This window comes from Berghia stephanieae, chromosome 4, assembly GCF_034508935.2.
Source record: "Berghia stephanieae isolate SIO BIC M18660-M18661 chromosome 4, UCSD_Bste_1.3, whole genome shotgun sequence".
In the NCBI taxonomy this organism is placed as follows: Eukaryota; Metazoa; Mollusca; class Gastropoda; order Nudibranchia; family Aeolidiidae; genus Berghia; species Berghia stephanieae.
The window spans coordinates 73243750-73251417 of record NC_088363.1 but is presented as its reverse complement, the minus strand read 5'-3'; positions in this window follow the sequence as shown (position 1 = coordinate 73251417).

Sequence of the window (7668 nt, the reverse complement as noted above, 5' to 3'; positions counted from 1 at the left end):
CATTGTTTTTCTTTTACTGACAAAAAATACCCATCGCGTTCTTAACATCGTAAATCCTTTAACAAAATGAACAAACCATCCCAAAAGTCATCATCACCACCACCATTTCACATGTTTTATCATCCCGTATCACCCAAATTCCCCACACCACAACGTTTTATTCCTACAACATTGCATCACTGCACATTAAAAAAATTCTTTGCATTCTTATTGTCCATTATTTGATCAAAAGGTGAAAATGATATTTTATTTTTTTTAATGAATCAAAGGTGGGTGTCAATGGAACAATTTTACATACAGCTTTTATAAATAATACTGTTTAATATGCTTATGATGACTTAAAAAGGCTACTAAGTCTTTGATGACAGAAAATTTAAAGGGGGAAGTAAAATTTTCTTATAAAAGATACAAAACAAAGAAAACAACGTTTTGGCCTTTGGTAAACAAGAAAAGGAAATATGTTATGCTACATTGGCATTTTTAGATAATAATGTGTGTGATGTTTGTGCATGCAAGAGAAAAAGAGCAACAAGAGAAATGTAAACCAACATCAAAGCTATAAAATCAATCCATAGATTGGGTGGGGGGGTGTTATTTCAAGAATACCAGACGGCCATAGTATGATTATTGGCCTTACCTGCCATGTTAAGATATAGGATAAATTATTTTTTTTTTAAGTTGGGGGGGGGGGGGGGGGGGGGGGGGGGGGGGGGGGGGGGGGGGGGGAACAGAGGAAGAGTGTGTTTCAAAGTTATATTTAAAATAAAGGAAAGACTAGGCTGACCTAACTGGGTAAAAGAATAGGTTTTAAATAGGTAAAATTAAAAAAATATATATATATATTTGAAGAAAAAAAAAATTTAAAAACCCAAAAAATTATTAAAAAAATTTCTTAACCGGGTTTGGGTGGGGGTCAATGATAAACACTATCGCCGTCTAGTATTTTTTAATAACAACTCTCTTCCCCTCCATTCCCCTTATCTATAAATTAAATTTATATAGTTTTGATCTTGGTTTTACATTCATCTCATTACCCTCATTTCATTCTCTCTCTTTTCTCTCTCTCTCTTTTCTCTCTTCTCTCTCTCTCTCTCCTCTCTCTCTCTCTCTCCACTCTCTCTCTCTTCTGTCTCTTGCCTTCCTTTGTACATTTCACGCTCATCATATTTTTACCTATAGTATTTTAACTCTAACGTCGATGTAATATAACATATTATTTTTTCTTGTTTACCTAAAGAATGCAAGGCCGAAATGTGGTTTACTTTGTATATTTTAAGAGTCATTTTTACTCCCTTATTTTCTATACGTTTTATTGACTCATTTAGGCACCCTCTAGACTTTTGATGACAGCATTTCTAGATAAGAAAGTACTCGTATCTTAATGCTGCAGCAGTGTTTAAGAAGGATTAAAGAATGTGCGATTTTAGATTTTTATATATGTAGGGAAGAAACTCATAATAGATTTTGTATCTTTTGTTTTTCAATGTTTTCAATCACTCTTTTAGTTGGTATCAATTATTTGATTAAACCAAGTTTTTCTATTCTTTACTCATTAATCTGCTTCCTTTTCCCAACAGGGTTCTTACAAATTTTGAAAATCAGGGTTTAAAGCCAAAATTTCCCATGACATCCCTGGTGGCAATTATTACTTAAAAAAACCACCGTCACCCTATGATGGAAAATCAGTGATGTGTGTTGAGATTAATTTCTCTATTAAGGAGAGCTGAAAGGTTAGAAATATTACTTAAGTAAATTATATAACCCTGTCTTTTTACAAAATAGAAGCACTGTGCTTTTAAAGCAATGGTTTGTCGTTTTGTGTGACCTTCAAAGGAGAAAAATTTGACATGGTTTTCATCTTTCCCCTTTTAAATTCAAAATATTAGTGAAGAGAGCTGGCCTTAGACATACTACCAAAAACCAATGAGATATTGCATTATCGTGTGTGATACTTGTAGAAAAACAAATGATAGATAAATAATGCATTTTTTATTTGCACTTTTTCCCTGGTTTGCTCATTTGCGCTTAACGATTATTCAATTATTCAGACAGCAAGCCACCTGGAACAAAATGTTCATTTCTCAGCAATGGGTCTACTAGCGCGAAAAATTTTCAACATGACTTTTTTGGCTCCAACTTCCCGAATAATACATACACCCAAAATTCAAAAAATGTTAAAGACATAAAAAACCTGTTTGTGGCAGATTCGTAGTTATTAAAGCTAGTATATTGTTCTTCAAAGACAACTACAATATTTAAAATGTCAAGTGGACAGGTCTGATTTTATTAAAGCTCCTTAGATACCAAAATCTACAATATTTATCACTTTTTTAGCCAATCATTTGGGTACTCGTTCATTCAAAAATTTTTTGTCATCCCGTACTTTGCTCTTTTTAGCAAATTTCGCTCTCATGGTAAGTCAGACCTTTAATTTCTAAATAAAATGCCGGCAATAATGAATCATGCTTTTCCTTAATTTTGGGAGTTTTGAATGGCAAAATCACAGACACCCAACTGATTTGTTTCATTCACGCATTTGTATGAATTGCTTTGTAATTGTTTCAACTTAGTTTAGTATAAGTAATAGAGAGACTTTCACTCTGCTCCATTTATTTTCCCCCCCCCCCCCCCCCCCCCCCCTTCTTACCCAAGCAGACAATTGGAGCCTAATTCCATTTTAAATTTACAGCAATTTCTTGTTAATATCTTGTTTATCCTAGCAATTTTACAATGACTATTACTGTCTAATAATCAGGTATTCATTTCCCGCCTCACTCGGAAGAGGGAAAATTAGTGAAACATGCCATAACCAAGGAAATTAACACAGGGCCAAAAATGCATCCTCATCACTCGTGTTGTTACAAACATTAGGTCCACATTGCTTGATTTGTTACAAAATAAGACAATGACAATAATACCAAGTCGTCGTCACTTTTAAATGGTCCCATTTGGTGTGATAAAATGCCAAAACATGTACATTAATCATTTTTTTAAAAAGTCATCATAAACCTTTAGTTAAACACATTATGTGATGTTTGAGTATAAGTAGTGTGTGGTGTTGGTGTAAAGTGTTATATGGCATAAAGCGCTATACAGCTGCTCATGCTATTTACTTATTTATTTATTATTTCTCCTTCACATATTTCTTAACTTTCTTTCTTTTCGTTTTGTTTTTTGACATTTAATTCAGTTGTTTTTTTTTTCTTTTTTCTTTTCTGGTTTTTATTTCAGGTGCTGGTTTCCGAGACACACTAACCTCCTTACATTATCTATTCTATTGCTTTTTTATATGAATTTTACATTTTTTATTTCTTGCACCTTTTTTTTCTTTCAATTTTTCATTTAAAAAAAGGGTGTCAAAATGCATTTTGAACTTATAGACATATGATCTGAATATTTAGCTGTTCACAATTGTTTTCTCCCTCATGAATTTTTTTAATAAGTCCCTGTACATAACATTTAAAGTATTTTCTTCCATTTTCATACTTTAAAAAATAGATTATATGGTTTACTTTTTGCTAGTATTGATTTCTTTTAATAGATCCCATATATTTCCATTTACAATTGTTGCAATGTATTTTTTCAAGTGTAATTAGATAATATAGATTAAAACCCTTCTAAAAGAGGAGGGGAAGAGGCACTCCCAAACATTACAAGATATATTTATATCTTGCCATTTCTAGTCAGAGAATAGAGCAAATGAGCATTGGATGTATGTATCTTGCGTAAACTCATAACCTGGTAATAATTAAAGAAATAAATGTCAAAAGTCTAAGACTGCTTAAGAAAAAAAAAATCGTGAGTTGTATCAATGTTCAACCACTGGGATCATTTGTTTCCTTGAGCACTATTAAAGACACTTCACTTAAAGGGGATGCACTATTCTATATATGGATCAAAGGGGAAGTCCTAGGGGCGGTCTATATGTAAACGAAGGCTACGCTTTGGTCCCATACATTTTTTATCTCTATGCAATATCAGTAATTTAAATTAGGCATGGCTGTTTTAAAGTCAGTTTGTTGAAATGGTTGAGTCTGCCAATAAATTGTATTTGTAACCAAATAAAGATGATAGAAATTAGGCGCGACTTGAAAAAAAATTCAGCCTTACTTTGGTAAATGGTTAGATTGGAAACTTGTCTCTATTAGGTGTCAGTATGCTTCACAACAATAATGATCTAAAAGATGCATGATCTGTAAGTTTTTATATATATATTTTAAATGTTTTTTGTAATTTTTTAACATTTGTAATGGCCTTGAATTATTTAAAACGCAAGTCAATCATGTATAGCAACCATTCCATTGCACTGGCTTTTTTATTCCTTTTAAAACATGCAATAAAGACGATTTGTAGAATAAATAAGCGATGTTTCTGCTGTTTTTTATCGTTAAATTATATCCTTTAATAATATTTCTTTCACATATGTATTTCTAATGTCTATTTTTGGTCTTTCTCAGGGTGTGCTTACTACTTCACTTTTGCATTGTTTTCTATCTTCCTTATCTGATTTCCCCTTCGGTCTCAGTTCTTATTCCGGAATAAAAAATTTTCTAACCCGGGCTGGTGTACTTTAGCCACGGGGGGAAATGTCAAAATCCATAGTTCCTCAATTTTCCCCATCTGGGTTGTTTCGCCATGAGTAATAGCTTTAAGTGGGTTTACTCCTTTCCCAAACGTTAACAGTACAGTTTAATTTTCAATAACGGTAAAGTGAGATGAGATTTACTTTACAGCTATACAAAGTACAAATGTCGTGAAGGTGACGTATAGTATTGGGATCCTTCCCCTGCCCTACGTAATCCTAATGTCGCATCCTTTTGTTTCTTAAAGAATGTCACTAATGTTGATAGTTCATTACACAAAAGAAGTCACAGTTTTAGGGGTAGAGGCATTGATGCTGATCCAGTGGAGAAGTTGAACTCTGACCCATTATCGTTGTCGCCTGGGAATTCTTGTACATCATCTGTTTTTGATTCAGTCTATTTTCCTCTCTTTCCTTGACCTGGATATCACTCAGAGAACGTTTTTACATGGACTGCATGGCGTATTCTTTTCCATCGCCTAAGCACCATTCGTCTGATGTTAAAAAAAAAAATTATAAATGAATACTTGTAAAGATATTAGATAAGATAACAAGATTGACATTGATTTATACTTAGCGTTTGAAACAGGGGGGGGGGGGGGGGGGGGGTGATAGCTCATAAGTAGAGCGCAAAGAGATCGATCCGGGTCAGCCAAGATTTTTTTTTGACCCACCTAGCGTCTGTCAGATGTTGTGGAAAGTACTTTGGGATTGCTAGCACCCCAACCAAATGGTACTGAATCTCGGACCTTCAATAAGAGAAAAAAGGAGAGAGATCAGACGAAGAGTAATCCATCGGCCCTCCAGGAACGGGGGTTGAGCGTAGGGCTAACAACCCACCTCATAAAAAGCAAACTGTTACAGAAACAAAACCAGACGTAAATCCACAATCGGCGGCAGCAGAGAAGCGGACCAGAATGGTCAAAGCCGAAAGGACCCCCCGCCCAGTTTAAAGAAAAGGGGGGAAGACTCAAAGAAACCTGGCGAAGGACCATGGAGAAAGAATTAAAGGAAGCAGGCCTGTCCTGGAACACGGCCACCGCAAAAGCAGCCGATCGCAAAAAAATGGAGATGTCTGGTGGATGCCCTATGTGCCTCAAGGCCCTAAGAGGATTAGGTCATCAGTCAGTTTCACGTTAAAACTGGGATAAATTACGGCTCCATGGGCCTAAGGGCTCTGAGGACTTTTTCGTTTTGAAACATGCTTACACTTCTATAAAATTCTTCACGACCTAATTAATGTTGTATATGAAAAAACCCTCCGTTGACATCTATAGAAGGATGCGTCCTTTTTTATTCACCTGTATCTTCTTTTCAATTCACTCAACAAACGTCGAACGCGGGTTTTACGTACCTGAAATTTCTAAGATTGGCTTTCATGTATTTGGGAAAGTTTCTTCATGGTCTCCAAAAACCAAAAATGATGAAAATAACAATGATAAAGATGATCACAGAAAAGATTGTGAGCCCAACAGCCCATGAACCCGAGCTTCCTCTGGTTCCGGTTCAAATACGCTCCGCTTGAATTCACTGTTTGCTGGATGGGGGAGGGAAAGGGGTGAAGAAAACAGATCACAATATCTATTATAAGCATTCACCTTAATCAAGAGGCCAATTTTGGCCACATCGTTTATGACAAGGGGGTAAAATGAATCGCATCATTATCAAATACTGCAGACTATGATTCACGCGGACTGAGATAAAAAATACAGTTCTTAGAGACTGGATGGGTCTTTTTGTCCTCTCTAAGTGGATAGGGAGATCACTCGCTGTGCATTCTATTATATCTTCTTGTATCTTTTCCAATCTGCTTTTGTCTTTTTCTTGGAATGAGATTACTTAGATTTGTCCTGGCTCGGGTCCTTGCTGGGAGGAAAACATCAAATGCATAGTTTAAGGGAAAATGATACTTTCCCCTTGTAAATAATCTCTCTGTTGTCTACGAACATATATAAACTTAAGCATTTGAAATGTGTTTCTCTAAGGGGCGGGGGTGGGGGGGGGGGGGTGTGGAATAAGCTTATGTCTGGATGAGACTTTTAGGTGATCACAAAGTACACTGATAGTATGCTCTTGAAATCTACATAATCTATTTGAACCAGTCCCCTGTATTTAACTTTTAGAATATTTGGCCATCCCATTTACTTCCTTTTTATTGCGCTGAATTAACCCAAATGTGTTGCAATACCGTAAATCCCTTTTAAAAAAAAAACAAGTTCTTTGAAATGTAGAAATTTCAATTGATTTTCGTAGTCTCTGGTGACGCTACATGTAATACTTCGTTTGCCGCAAATCCATTTGTCCTAAATAAAGGGTTACAATTGCTATTGTCCGATTCACTGCTATAGAAACTGGATTTAAACCCCCGGCTCCAAGAGCCTAATGGTCGAATGACAAATACTTTAACTGCTTACCCTTGGATAATAACAAGAAATAAAGTGAGTAGAAAAATACCATAGGACAATAGAGAGTAAAAGCTTTTGCGGGGCCCTGGGATCGAATCCACGATACATACTCTTTGGATACGAAGCTATTTCATTTTTAAAATTTAAAAATACTCTGTCAGATCTAACCGACACGGTCAACAAATCATTGCTGGGTGGACAGAAGGGTTTTTACTACTACTACAATTTATCGAAAGCACCCGGAAACCGATACTTTTTTCCTTTACTTCTAAAGCAAAATAATCCTCTACACTGAGCTTTCCAACAACCCCCAAAGACCATACCAAGATAATTATATTCAAGGTAATTATCCACAAGAGTCAAAATGATCAACATACCTTTTTATTATTATGCAAATAACCCATGTATATTCAATTTTTAGATACACTTTAGCTAGGATTGTGCAATTGTGATCATCTGAATTTTTTTAGTGGCCTACCATAAGCACCCACCTCCCTCTCTGCCTCGAGCAAAGTGTCCTGTCCTTCACAATTTGCATAGGAATGAAACTGGTCAAGTTACCCTAACCGCCTGGTTAAGGTTGAGTTGGATAGAGGTAATACCATTTTTTTTTTTTTTTTTTAATTCTTTTGCCGTTTTTCATTGTACTGAATTTGACCAAAAGGGTTTTTTAAAAATCAT